Genomic DNA, 15,532 nt, shown 5'->3' with positions numbered 1-15,532 from the left:
AGAAATGGCCAGGAGTGCCTTTATAAAAATGGAAAAATTATTCACAAATAAAGATATAAACTTGAATCTCAGATGGAGACTGGTTAAATGTTTTGTTCTGCCAATTCTGATGTACGGAGTGGAAGCATGGACCCTAAATAAATCAATAGTCAACAAGCTAAATGCATTTGAAATGTGGATATACAGAAGGATGCTGAGAATATCTTGGGTAGATAAGATATCTAACAAACAAGTATTGGACAGAATGAAAAAGACAACGGAAGTTGTATTGACAGTCAAAAGAAGAAAAACCGCATATTTTGGACATATTTACAGAAACACCAAATATGCCCTACTGAAAAACATTGCAGAGGGAAAGATGGACGGAAAGAGAAGTAGAGGAAGACCAAGAACATCATGGTGTGGCAATATAAGGAGTTGGACCGGTATTGCAGACGCTACCACTCTGAGTAGAGTGGCTAAACACAGAGAAGATTTTCGCATGGTGATCGCCGACATCCGTTAGGATATGGCACCTTAAGAAGAAGAAGAATTTTTCACACTTGTATCATAATGTATACACCCCCCATTTTTGTAGTGTTTCCTGTTTTGTTGCAAGAATCAAAACATAAGGATGTTTTCCCGCTTTTATTTAGGACGAGACGGGTATGACGGGTATTTTTAGCCATTTTTATAATGCCGTTAATGATCTATTCCTGTCGTGCTTATCGACGTCAACACGACGCAAATGAGTAGAAATAAGCGTTTTCTCTTCACGTTAATGACTGAGATAAAAATGCCAGTGTAAATCCAGTAGAAAAACCGGCCAAGAGCGTGTCGGGCCACGCTCAGTGTAGGGTTCCGTAGTTTTCCGTACTTTTCTCAAAAACTACTAAACCTATCAAGTTCAAAACAATTTTCCTAGAAAGTCTTTATAAAGTTCTACTTTTGTAATTTTTTCATATTTTTTAAACATATGGTTCAAAAGTTAGAGGGGTGGGGGGGGGGGACGCACTTTTTTTTCCTTTAGGAGCGATTATTTCCGAAAATGTTAATATTATCAAAAAACGATCTTAGTAAATCCTTATTCATTTTTAAATACCTATCCAACAATATATCACACGTTGGGGTTAGAATAAAAAAAATATCCGCCCCCACTTTACATGTAGGGGGTAATAAAACATTTTTTTCCATTTTTTTATTTTTGCACTTTGTTGGCGTGATTGATATACATATGTGAGGAGTCTTTGGATAAATAAGACGAACGCCTTTGAAACAGTACTTTGTATTCTTGATAATCTTATTTATAAGTACATCAGATACAATTGTCTATCCTATTTCCCTCGAGTTCTTCGTCAATCGCCTAATGGCCGCCCTGCGCACATCTACCGCCACTTTTCTATATTCAATCTTCAACTACCCTTTATGTTTTAATAGTGCGTTTAGAGAGGATGCTAACAGTCGGCCATTCTGCAATCGGAATGTCCTCGTTCCGACATAGCTCGGCCATTCTAAATGCTTAAGGTATGGCCCCATACCTAAATGAATGTAATTAACATACACAATTATACGCAAAAAAAACACAACATTTTTTTTTAAAACAACAATATAAGGATACTTTCTTATTTAAAGATATGATTTGGAATTTCAAGATAGGTAAATAATTACACGTTTAATATATGAACCAATCATAATGCAACAAAGTATTAATGTAATAATTTGACATTTTTATTTTACTTAATGTGAAAAGATAAAAGACATTTATTATTATTAGCAAAATAACATTGAAGCTGACTTAAACTGGGATTCAATCGTATAATATTTGCTATTAAGTTACACTAATTTATATTATCACTTAAATCACAAATAATTCAATAAACATATTGTTCATTATACTCATTATCATATATTCAACCATCCAAAGAATCAGAACTGTAAATCTTCTTAAGCCACCCGAGAGCCAGTCTTCATTAATCATCTCTGTTTCTTGTAAGAACTATTGTAAGTAGTTTCTGACTATTCAGCGATCGTCCTGGGTAATTTCCGACTACCCAGCGACGGCCACACTTCTGCACTCGTCCTGGGTAATTTCCGACTACCCAGCGACGGCCCGAGTTCCTTGCTCGTCCTGGGTAATTTCCGACTACCCAGCGACGGCCATAACTTCTTAGGAGACCTGAGCAAACACCGATTACTCAGCGACACCCACGCTCCCATGTGCGTCCCGACAACTCTCCGATTGCCCGGGGATAGCCAACGTTTCTTATATCTACGCTGCAACTGTTAGAACAGGAATAGGGAGCTGTCATAAAGTCAGATTATTACATCAATCAATAATTAACACTACAATTATAAACAGCAAGAGAACAAATAGGCAGTCCGATTTCTTAAACTGTCTAAAACAATGTAAAATAATATTAAGATCCATAAACGCAGACGTTAAGGTTAAAATGCCGAAAAACAACGCTCTACAACTTCCTTAAAAACAACTTATTCTTCACTTGAATCTGTTTCTGAATTGTCACTAAGCTCGCTAGCAATTGGTGACAGACAAATTGAAACCCATGGTTTTAGTTGATCTGCTGAGTACACATTCTTATACCGTTTTTGAGCGTGACCTGGTATACTTGATATCTCATATCTATCGTTTTCCAAGACAGATGTTACTCTAAATGGTCCTCGAAATTTAGGTGCCAACTTTTTGCTTTTCCCCTTTTCAGGATTATGGTTAGGTATCATTATTAAATCACCCTCTTTAAATTGTTTCGTCATGGCCCTGTCTTTATCGTAGTATTCCTTCATTCTCGCTTGTCCTTCCTCTACCCTCTTCTGTACTTTCTCCCTCATTTCTTGTCTTTCTGTATCTGACATCTGTTCGTCTGTTTCTAAAGCTCCTTTCAGAATACCTTCACTCTGGCTTGTAGTTCTTTGTCCAAACATAATTTCAGCAGGCGATTTCCCTGTACTTTTATTGATGGTGTTATTCAAACTCCACTGCAGCTTATTTACGTGTAAATCCCAGTCCTTCTCATCCAGGCCGTGGTTCATGGATGAGAGAGAGTTTAGTATCGTCCGGTTATATCTCTCGATCTGCCCATTAGCCCGTGGTGTCGCGACAGCGTTCAAAATATGTGTAGACGACGGGTGTAGGCATGGGTCCAGAGGAGTGAAATAAGAACAAACGGAGATACTTTTTAGAGGTAAGTGTTAGAGCGCATGTACATGCGTGTATCGCACGGCAGCGAAATGGGAACTGACGGTGATTGGTCGAAAGCCGGTGCTTGTTGCACACATATGCATGCTCTCGCGCACACTTTATTCACACATACATAGGAAACAAATCTGGTAAGTACCTTCATACTATTTTTATAAATTAAACCTAAATATATTTGTTTATTAATCACTAAGTTTTATGTTTCAGGTTTTCTCTTTCAGGTCCAGTCTAACGCGTTGTCTACATTCTCGGCCCCATTGTCCGTCAAGGACAATCATCATCATCATCATCAGCGGTGGGGAGCAAGGCGAGACGTGCTACTGGTCTGGTAAGCATTCCGGATTGCGTTTTGACATCGACGATTCGAATGCGCCCGTCGGCGCCAGCGTGGACTTCGTGAACTCGCCCTTTGGGCCAGACGTTTCTAGGCATAGCTGGGTCTACGATTACCACGACATCGCCTTTTTTTAGCTGTTTGCCCTCTTGGCACCATTTTTGTCGTGGTAGAAGATTTGGTAATACTTCGCGTATCCAACGCCGCCAAAATGCATCGGTAAGTCTTTGTGCTATTCTCCACATTTTCTTTCTGAACAGGTCAGTGTCATCAAATACACCAGGTAAGTCTTCTTCCCTTATCTCATGTAACATATGTACTTGTAACAGCTGATCTTTGTTTACATTATGTTTTGCAGCGTCAAACTTCGGCCAGGCGTCGCGCGGCGCGTACAGGAATTCAGGGCCGCGGAGCCAGTCGCAGTCGTTACTCAACTCGTAAGTATTTAATTTTGTCGCTTTGTCAGCTATGTTCAAGTCGGTAGGTATATAATTCCATTCACAGGATCTCGACAATTCATCAATTTCGCCGAGTCTATTAGCCACATAGACTTTATAGTTGCGCGTATCGTTTTTTATTTGATGTAAAACGATCAAAGAGTCCGACCAGAAATACCTTGTGTCAGGGGTCAACCGGTGTTCGCGCGCTATCGTGTCGGCGAGGCGGCAGGCTATCACTGCCGATTCCATCTCAAGTTTAGGTAATATAGTTATGTATTTCTTCACAGGTGTCGAGCGGCATTTACTTGCGATGAATGAAACTTGTACTTCATTAATGTTCTTTATTTTACGCCAATAAGCGACGGCAGCGTATGCAGTAGGGGAAGCGTCGCAAAAAACGTGAAGTTCAAGTTTTGTAGACTCTGTAGTCGTCTCGTTCTGGCGCAAGGCATTGCAGTGAGCGTTATCAGTATTATCGCACTCGCTCGTTATTTGTTCGCATTGGAAATAAAATCGTGGAATTCGCAAGTCCTTTAAAGTTTGTAATTCCGTTATCCAGTTGCGAAATACTGTGTATTCACTCGTAGGTATTTCATCGTCCCATTTTGTATCCGTTCTCCAGATATTTCGTAGCATTATCTTTGCTTTTACAGTAAATGGTGCGAGAAATCCAAAAATGTCAAATATTGACATATAGATGCGCAGGAGTTCGCGTTAAGTGGGTTTTCTTTGCAGGTTAATTATCTCAGGTGGAATGCGCTTAAGTGAGAGATCAAAGCCGAATGTATCGCTGGCCGGGTACCATAACAACCCGAGCGTTCTCTCTGGTGTGTTGTCGCACTCGGTTTTGAACCTTATTGCCTTATCACTTAAGGTTTCTTTTGGCGTGCATTCTAAAACTTCTGGTTTATTAGATATCCAATTTCTTATTTCGAAGCCACCTTGTATGTGGATTTCGGAAACTTCTTTTATCATCTTGATAGCCAGCTGTTCGTTGTCCACACTCTCGATGTAGTTATCCATATAATGTGACTTCAGGATGGCGTCGACAGCTTCAGGCATTTCGTTTTGGAATCGCATTGCATTTTTATTTTTAATATGTTGTGCAATGAAAGGAGAACAATTTGTTCCAAACAACAATGACGTCATAGCGTAGGTTTTTAGTTCGCTGTTTTTATTCTCGCGCCATAAAAATCTAAGCGCGTGCTGGTCTTCTCTCGATATCTTCATGCGAAGGAAGAATTCTTTTATATCGCCCATGATTGCGATAGGTTTCTCTCGGAAGCGTAGCATGATGCCCAGCAAAGATTGAAGTAGGTCGGGACCCTGAAGGAGGTAGTCGTTCAGGGAGCGGCCTGCGGTAGCAGCTGAAGCGTCGTGCACCAGTCTCAATTGTTTCTTATTTGGGTTATCGACGCCGAAATGGGCTAAATAATATACGCGTTTATGCGGCGCCAACAATTCTTCGTCTGATAACGATCGTGCGTAATTGTTCTCAAGTAAGTGATTTATACGCTCTTTATACCTAGAAGCGTATCCTTCATCTGATATCATTCTTCTTTCGACAGCGAGAAATCTCTTATAGGCAGTAGGATAAGAGTCGAAGGAAGTAAATCATCATTTTTCCATGGTAAACATATCTCATAACTCCCGTTAATTAACTTTGCAGAGTTATCGATGATGTTGACAGCACGAATGTCGTCCTTATTTACGCGTGGTTTAGAGTTCACTCCAATCGATTCGAGCGCAAACGATCGGCGGACGAGTTCATGTAGTTGCTTATCGGCGCTGTCGCTAGGTGCTTCGCTTGACCATTGTAGGGATGAGTGCGTGTCTGCGTCTGCGCACGTGTGCGTGTCTGCGTCCGTGCATGTGTGCGTCTCCCGCCGCGCGGTAAGTACGTCCGCGGGGGTGGCGAAGGAGGGCGGAGTGCATGCGTTGCAGATTTCGGCGGCAGGTCTCGCGCGTTCATACAGCGTTGTTGTCAAGGCATGCTTGGAGGTCGAAGGTCGACCGAATGCAGCTGCAGGTACAGGTCCATTTAAGCACCAGCCGAGTTTTGTTAATGTGGCATAGGGTTCAAAATCACCACGATAAACAGTCTTTAGCGCCTTATTAAATGATAAAAGTCTTGACCGATTAATAACTTCGGTTCCATGTTACTGCATGGTAAAACACTTTTTAAGTCACGTAAATAATCGTAACAGTCTAGGTTCACGTTAGATAAGTCCAGTGTAGGTAAGTCTAGCTCACTCACTTTTCGCGCGCGTAAATCGTACGTTTCACCACTTGAGTTCGAGAGTTTAAAGTTCACAGTTTCACTTATGCATTCGATATTGAACTTAAATGCACCTTTCATACGTACTGTTTCTGGCTGACCTTGAAGGTTGACACAGTTACCGAGATCAGCTGATATTAAACTCACGGCGGCCCCATCGTCCAATAGGGCGTAGGTATCGATAGTGCCGCTAGGGCCATGTAGGTTCACTCGTACAGACTTTAGGTATACACTATCACTGGGAGCCAAGACGGTGTTTGTTACGACCTCGGTCGTGGGATTATTATTGTTATTGGTAGATTCATCTGTCGCACTTAATGCTGGCGTATTGTTTTGATTTTCATTGGTGCTGCTATGGCGTGGCGCTGCGCTGGCCGTGGCAGGTTTGGACGGCCAGTGAAGCAGGCGATGGTGGGGAAGCCCGCAGCCGTCGATATCGCACGACGCGGCCGGGCAGGTTTCTCTCCCGTGGCCTAGCAACAGGCATTTATTGCATAATCTATTTATTTTAACGAAACGCCATTTATCTTTGCGGAGTGCGCGTTTGAATTTTATGCAATTAGTCAGCGGGTGATAAGACACTTTACAAAATTTGCACTTTGTGTTTGTATCACTATCGTTATTTAATATGGGGTGAACTTGATATTTACGGTCGTCCATCTTCTTAGAAAACTTATTGTGTTCATTTTGAGAATGAATATGAGTTACACCTGCGGCGGCGATCTTCGTGGCTTCTTTGTGCAGGAACTCAGAAAATAACTGCAATTTAGCCTTATGTGTATCGCCATGTTCGTATATATAGTCTGCCCACTTGTTGATAAGCGCACTTGGACACTTAGATATAACGATGTTTAGTAACTCAGGGCTTCGAAGATGATCGGTCTGATTAATAGATTCGGCGGCTGCCACGTAGTTCCTCACTTTGACAGCGAAGTTCACCAGCTCGACGTGATAAGCTTGCGGTAAAGGTTGCAATTTCTTGATTTGCGATAAGATTTTATTTATAATGAGGTCGGGTCTACCGAACCGTAGCTCTAGCGCTTCTAGGATGGCGCGTGGTGACGTATCAGTAGTAAATAAAGATGATACCGTTTCTTTAGCTTCACCACGGAGACATTTTTCTAATCTTGCGATATTTTCAGTATCACTGTAGTTACATAACTTCGTGGACTGCTCATACGACTTTTTAAACTGTATCCACTCGAGTGATTCACCAGAAAATAACGGTAAGTCCTTAGACGTGGCTAATCGGGATAATAGGCGAGTATTAGCACTTTGAGTTGTAGTAGCCAGTTTCTCCATCGCGTGTGCTAGGTTTTGAAGTGAGCTCGGTCCGGCGGTAGGTTCCTGCCAAGGTGTCGCGATAACGCGTTCTTCTTGATCGTCTTGGCGACTTTTCTCCAACCACTCCTCCACTTTTTTAGATGTTTCGGACAAAATAGATCGACGTTCTCCGCTGCAACGGGACTTCTGAGAATATTCTTCATCCAGCTTAGCGAGCGCAGCGTCTAGCTTTTTATCTATTAACTCCTTCTCAATCCTAGCTTTAGCTTCAGCGGCTTCTAACTCTAATTGTCTTCTTTTTGCTTGCAGTGAAGACGTAGAGGTTTTGTTCGAAGTATTAGATCGATGATGACCTTGTTCTGTCTCAGTCTTGATGCTACCCTCTTTATAGGCGGGGTCTTGTAGACTAAGTGCCTTCGCGTTGAACAGGCTTGCGTGATCCATCTTCTTCTTTGGAGTTGTTTGGGCACGATTTATGCGATTGCACTTCACTCTGAGTATCCATGGCATGTTTCTGTTTCTCTCGTTCGAGAGCGGCTCGCGTTTTAACCATAGTGCGCGGCGGGGTGTGAAACATTCCTTTCTGTCCTGACATCGGTGCTTCTCAGGAGCCGGTTTGATAGGACCATGTGTAGACGACGGGTGTAGGCATGGGTCCAGAGGAGTGAAATAAGAACAAACGGAGATACTTTTTAGAGGTAAGTGTTAGAGCGCATGTACATGCGTGTATCGCACGGCAGCGAAATGGGAACTGACGGTGATTGGTCGAAAGCCGGTGCTTGTTGCACACATATGCATGCTCTCGCGCACACTTTATTCACACATACATAGGAAACAAATCTGGTAAGTACCTTCATACTATTTTTATAAATTAAACCTAAATATATTTGTTTATTAATCACTAAGTTTTATGTTTCAGGTTTTCTCTTTCAGGTCCAGTCTAACGCGTTGTCTACAATATGTTTAGTTCCAATAGATTCAATATAGGTTTTAAACTCTTTCGAAGTGAAGCTGGAACCCTGATCTGATATAATAATTTTTGGTCTACAGAATGATGAGAATATGTCATCCAATACTTTTATGGTGGTTTTTGATTTTGTATTATTTACAGCCTTGACAAAAATGTACTTGGTAAACCCATCGATAACACCGAGTATGTAGCAATTTCCCCTTTTGCTTTTAATAAAAGGTCCAAGATGGTCCATATGAACCGTATGAAATACAGCGTTAACTTTGGGGATCGGATGTAGGTAGCCAGATTTTTTACCACCTAGTTCTTTGTTATACGCACAGTTAATGCATGCATTAACATATTTCTTGATGAAACGGTTCATCTTGGGGAACCAATAGTCGGCTTGTATTTTTTCAAGTGTCTTGTCGAAGGCAAAGTGACCTGCTTCGTCATGATTTAATTGGCATATCTTCCAGCGGGCAGAATTTGGGACGACCCATTTTAGTTTTGTACCTACCCGCCGATAAACTTTATTGTCCCGGAGTACATAATTGGTTGTAAATGTTGTAATATCCTTAACATCATCCTGGCTAGTTTCTAAAATACTTTTTATGTGTTTAACACGTGGGTCTGTCATCTGCACTGTGTGTAGCCAATCATTCGTGGTAATGTTCAGGATTTCTACTTCGTCTTGGTTTTCTGGTGGTAACACTGGATTCCGGCTTAAGGCATCGACGTGTTGCATTTTGTGTCCTGGTCTATATTCAATTGTAAAATTGTATTCCTGCAGAAGCAACCACCACCTCGCTATCTTAGGAATCAAATCTCTTTTGGTCAATGTTGTCCGTATGGCATTACAGTCGGTAATCACCTTAAATTCCAATCCGAATTCCGATCAAATAAATTCGGAACTTTTTGAGAGACAACACAACTGCCATGGTTTCCAACTCGTAGGAGTGCCAAAAGCTTTCCTCACGAGTTGTTTGCCTGCTGAAGTAGGTGACCGGTCTGAGAGGAGATTCTTCGTCTGGCCTTTGTAGAAGGATCCCACCTACACCCAGCTTACTGGCATCACAATGAACCTCGGTTATATATTCCGGGTCATACAATGCCAGTAATGGTCTAGAAATCAGCTTAGACTTTACCTCTTGGAATGCATTTTCCTGATCTTGGCCCCATTCCCAAACTACTCCTGACTTCGTTAGCTTAGTTAGGGGTTGTGCAATCGAAGCAAAATTATGCACAAAACGCCTGAAGTAACTAGCAAGGCCGACAAACTGTCGGACTTGATGAACATTGTCTGGCTTAGGAAACTCTGCGACTGCCTGTATTTTCTTACTGCCTGGTTTAAGTCCCGCTTTTGTTATTTCGTAACCCAGATAATCTATCTCTGATTGGAAGAAGTGACATTTCTTGAGATTAAGTGTTAACTTAGCCTCACGCAAGAGCTTCAATATCTGTCCCAATTTACTAAACGCTTCTTCTATCGTACTGCCTGTCGATAGTAGATCATCTAAGTAGGGGATGGCCAGCTCAAAACGTTTGGACCCTAGTGCCTTGTTTATCATGCTCTGAAACACGGCTGGCGCATTTACGAGCCCAAACGGCATTCTTGTATACTCGTAATGGCCGTCAGGTGTCACAAATGCCGTTATATAACGAGACTCTTCCGCCACTGGTATCTGATAGTACCCAGATGCCAAGTCTAAACTGGTGAAGAAGGATTTCCCACTAAGCCGGTCTAGTTGGTCATCTATGACTGGCATAGGGTAGCTGTCCTTTATGGTCTTCTTATTTAACGCTCTATAATCAACGCAAAGTCTGTAGTCGTTATTCTTCTTGCGCACTAATACGATAGGACTAGCGTACGGGGACTGAGACTCACGTATGATGTTGTTTGCCAACAATTCTCCCACCATTTCCCTTACCTTTGCACGTTCGCTATACGGTAATCTATATGGTCTATACGTGACGGGTATACTATCATTGAGCTTAAGAGTCATTTCCGTAATAGTAGTGAGGCCTAACTCTTTCATATTAAAAGCAAAACAATCCCTAAAATTATTTAGTAACTCAAGGAGACGGTGTTTATGCTCACTTGATACATTAGGTCCAATATTTAACATTTCTAGCGTAATTGGTTCCTGTAGTGAATTATCATTGGTACCATGATGTTCACTTCTAGTCTCAACATTAATATTGTTAACACATTTTTGATCAAACTCAGGAACATAAACATGTTTATTATCTAGTTTAACCGCACGTCCGATTAATTTAAGCTTAGGCAAAGAAACAGTCTTAGAAGTTGGGTTCATTAACATACAACGGCCCTTGCCCTTTAGAAATTGATAAATTCCTTGTAATAAAATGTATTCGTTGTCTGGTTTTAAACATACGCTTCCCGGAATGAATAGCAAGCCCGTATACTCGTCATCTGTATGAACACTAATATCGGTCAGTCCTATAACGTTGACGTTTTCGGTAATTATTACACTTGTCCGATCTACATCTGAATAATCGCAATAAAATGTTAATTTTTCACTTGTTTTATGTACCACTACCGTCGGTAATTCTGTTAATGTTTGCCCGATAAGCGTATCGGTTTTAAGCAAATGGTCTGCAACAACTAAGGCCTCGACGTCAGCGTCTATGGTATCTATCTTTATATTAACTATCACCCTACCTTGTGGCATAACACTCCCATCAGCAAAACCTTTAATAAGGGGAAGTTGTGTCTTATTTAATATTAACCCTAACTGTCTAGCTATCGATTCTTTAACAAGCGTGCACTGACTACCGAAATCTATATAGGCCGAACATGGCACATTATTAATAGTTATTGTCTTATAATACTTACTATCTGCGTTCCCAGTGCTAGTTATTCGTAGCACCGTTTGAGCTGAGCCACTTTCATTGCTCGGCTTTTCGGTTGACTGTGTGGATTTAACATGATATTGACCCTCAGTACAACGATTTGTATCGTGGCCAAGACGCGAACATTTCCCACAACGCTTAATAGGTTTTAAGCATTTACGAGCCGTATGGCCAGGCTCGCTGCAATTAAAGCAAATTAAGGTAGAGGAAGACCAAGAACATCATGGTGTGGCAATATAAGGAGTTGGACCGGTATTGCAGACGCTACCACTCTGAGTAGAGTGGCTAAACACAGAGAAGATTTTCGCATGGTGATCGCCGACATCCGTTAGGATATGGCACCTTAAGAAGAAGAAGAATTTTTCACACTTGTATCATAATGTATACACCCCCCATTTTTGTAGTGTTTCCTGTTTCGTTGCAAGAATCAAAACATAAGGATGTTTTCCCGCTTTTATTTAGGACGAGACGGGTATGACGGGTATTTTTAGCCATTTTTATAATGCCGTTAATGATCTATTCCTGTCGTGCTTATCGACGTCAACACGACGCAAATGAGTAGAAATAAGCGTTTTCTCTTCACGTTAATGACTGAGATAAAAATGCCAATGTAAATCCAGTAGAAAAACCGGCCAAGAGCGTGTCGGGCCACGCTCAGTGTAGGGTTCCGTAGTTTTCCGTACTTTTCTCAAAAACTACTAAACCTATCAAGTTCAAAACAATTTTCCTAGAAAGTCTTTATAAAATATAAAGTTCTACTTTTGTAATTTTTTCATATTTTTTAAACATATGGTTCAAAAGTTAGAGGGGGGGGGGACGCACTTTTTTTTCCTTTAGGAGCGATTATTTCCGAAAATGTTAATATTATCAAAAAACGATCTTAGTAAATCCTTATTCATTTTTAAATACCTATCCAACAATATATCACACGTTGGGGTTAGAATAAAAAAAATATCCGCCCCCACTTTACATGTAGGGGGTAATAAAACATTTTTTTCCATTTTTTTATTTTTGTACTTTGTTGGTGTGATTGATATACATATCGATACCTTTGGGTTCAATTGGCGTAAAGGACAAAATGCAGGTTTTCAGGAGAAGCAAAAAACAACTTTTTTTTTAGAAAAATGTTTATATCTTTTTTGTTTTTTGACCTATATTTGTGACGTATATAGAAAAATATGTAGATTTTTAGTATCCTTCACCTAGTGTAGCAACCGTAGTGATAAACTAAACGGTTTAGAAGTTAGATGGTTGTAAAGGACACGTCAAAATGCTATGGACGTCCTTTACACCCACGACTTTTTTGAACAATTAGAGTTGATAGGGTCGTAAATGACGGTCTTAGATGATTTTTATACAAATTCGGGGCGTAAATGTAACCGGAATGGTACAAATGGCAACTGTTTTTAGCTTAGTTTACAATTGAGAAACTTGAAAAATGTATCAAAACGTAGTTAATATGGCATAGAATAGCCACATTAGTGTTACAGTGTATATTTATCTAAATATTTAGCAGAGACAAAGAACAAGACTATTTTATATCCAGTTTTGCAATAAAGAAACAACATTTGCTTAAAAACTATCTAATATTTTGGAAAGTTATTATTTTAGTACTCGCCGCTCGGCTGTCGCAATAAGTTACGCATTCAGTATTTAATTCACGTAGGGAAACGCTTTCGTAGTTTAAGTAAAACACTAATTGTAATCACGTAAACTTTAATCAGCAACTGTGAATAGTAGACTATATTAATACGACAGTAATTTTAAGTCTAAAGTAGAAAGAAGTTTTAAGAACAACTAAGAGTTAAGTACTTATTTATAAACGCAAGTTAGGACGCGTATACAAACTGTAGTCAAGACTAGTTACCTACTATGTGGATTCATATTTTTGATAATTTTAAAACAAAAGATTGTTATTTAGTCTTAAACCTGTTAAATAAGAATAATCTTAATTATGAGTTCAATCCTAGAAATATTATAGTCAATGCTTTAAGTACCTGGGTACATAGCCAAGTCACCAAACGCTAACGCTCATTCGTTAGCGAAACGCACCTGTTATTGTCGCACTAAATGTTAGTATAGTCTACTGTTAAAGTTTACTGCCGGCGTAGCTGAATGGCAATCGTCGACGACAGACGCCGACAAAAATGCAGTCTGGTGCAATACGCAAGAGCGATAAAGATGTATAGCTACGAAATAGATATTATCGTGAGCGTTTGTGCATTTGGGTACGTACCCTGATTACCATAATGTTTTTTTTAATTACCTACATCTCGCCGCAGTATAATAATACTACGAAAGCGTTTCCCTGCTAGAATTAAAGACTGAATGCGTAACCTACTGACTATTCAGACAGCGGCGAATACTAAAAAAATAACTTTGAATTTGTTGCCAAAGTATTAGATAGTTTTTAAGCAAATATTGTTTCTTTATTACAAAACTGGATATAAAATATTAGTCTTGTTCTTTTTTGTTGCTAAGATAGCTTAGATAAATGTAGAGCTATTCTATGCCATATTAAGTATGTTTTGATACATTTTTCCAGTTTTTAATTGTAAACTTAGAACAACATTTGTACCATTTCGGTTACAATTACGCCCCGACTTTGTATAAAAATCATCTAAGACCGTCATTTACGACCCTATCAAATCATGGGTGTAAAGGACGTTATAACATTTTGACGTGTCCTTTACAACCATCTATCTTCTAAATCGTTTAGTTTATCACTACGGTTGCTACACTAGGTTAAAGATACTCGTAATCTGCATATTTTTCTTATACACGTCACAAATATAGGTCAAAAAAACAAAAAAGTGGGTTTATCTTTCTCTTGGAAACCTGCATTACATGTCCTTTACGACAATTGAACCCAAAGATATCGATTACAGTTGCGGATAAAATATTTTTAGTGCTGGTCGTAAAGGACGAAGAACAAAAAAACTTGTCCTTTACGCCCAACTTTATCACACTACTATAGAAAGTGATCCTTAGAAAGTAAGGGCTTATAGGGCAACACTATAACAATGTGACTTACGACTATATTTTTATTTGTAGATTTCCTTTACGACACAAATAATAATTTATAATTAATGACTTGATATTTACGCCCCTTCAGAAAAGCTATTTTTGCAAGTCCATAGTAGAAAATCTTGGTCGTAAAGGCAACTTTTTAAGAGATATCGAAATTTTAACTACACAGATCGATAGCGCTTGAAATTCTGAACAAAACTGTATATATAACTCATTTTCGCCAAAATGTCCTTTACGCCAATTGAACCCAGAGGTATCGATATTGGTACCAAATTTCAGCTTTCTGGTGCTTACGGTTACTGAGATTATCCGCGGACGGACGGACGGACAGACAGACATGGCGAAACTATAAGGGTTCCTAGTTGACTACGGAACCCTAATAAAACTGTGTTTGTAAACTTATCGCCAGATGTTCACTTAGACATCCACACTAATATTATAAATGGGAAAGTGTGTGGGTGCGTAACGGTCGATATAACTTTTTTGTTATATTTTTAGTCGTAATAACGATCATTTGATATAATTATTGAATCGTATAATAACAAATAATATACTCAAAAATTGTATAATTCTTATTTAATATAATGATCATTTTTTCGAACAACATTTATTATAACATACTTTGAGTATAATGCTTATTTCTGATAATAAATAAAATGTATAACACTGATTTCTTCTAAAACACAGTTAGAATAACTGCTATCAGAAAAGTAGGTTAGGTTAGGTTAGAACTGTAATCCCTTCAAAAAAGAATAAAATTGATTCATGAAATGCTTTATACTTTTTGCTAGTTATAGTATACTAGTTGTATATCAATGGATAATTATACCATATAACGGTTATTATAAATAAGTGTTATACCAAATGATGAATATATAAAATAAAAGTAGATATTTTGTTGTTATACCAAACGTTAATTATATCGAATGAGTGATTATATCCGTTAAATATATTCCAAATGTTGTTATATCAAATGTTACTATACCAAAAAAAGTTATACCAATCATTACACACCCAAAGTGTGTGTGTCTGTTTGTTTGTCCGTCTTTCGCGACAAATGGGCGTGATTTTTTAAGTGGAAATAGTTGAAGGGATGGAGAGTGACATAGGCTACTTTTTGGCTCTTTAGAACCCCCACTTCGCTAAT

General features: G+C 39.3%; 1 protein-coding gene across 5 annotated transcripts in view; it reads left to right on the top strand.

Annotated features, from left to right (window-relative positions):
- Positions 1-15,532, top strand: part of LOC125237588 (voltage-dependent calcium channel type D subunit alpha-1-like) — a 124,355-nt gene that overhangs the window by 57,280 nt on the left and 51,543 nt on the right. The window lies entirely within an intron of this gene.

Source organism: Leguminivora glycinivorella, chromosome 21 (assembly GCF_023078275.1).
Source record: "Leguminivora glycinivorella isolate SPB_JAAS2020 chromosome 21, LegGlyc_1.1, whole genome shotgun sequence".
Lineage (NCBI taxonomy): Eukaryota > Metazoa > Arthropoda > Insecta > Lepidoptera > Tortricidae > Leguminivora > Leguminivora glycinivorella.
Note: the sequence above shows the minus strand (reverse complement) of the source record. Positions and strands in the feature narration are given on the sequence as shown.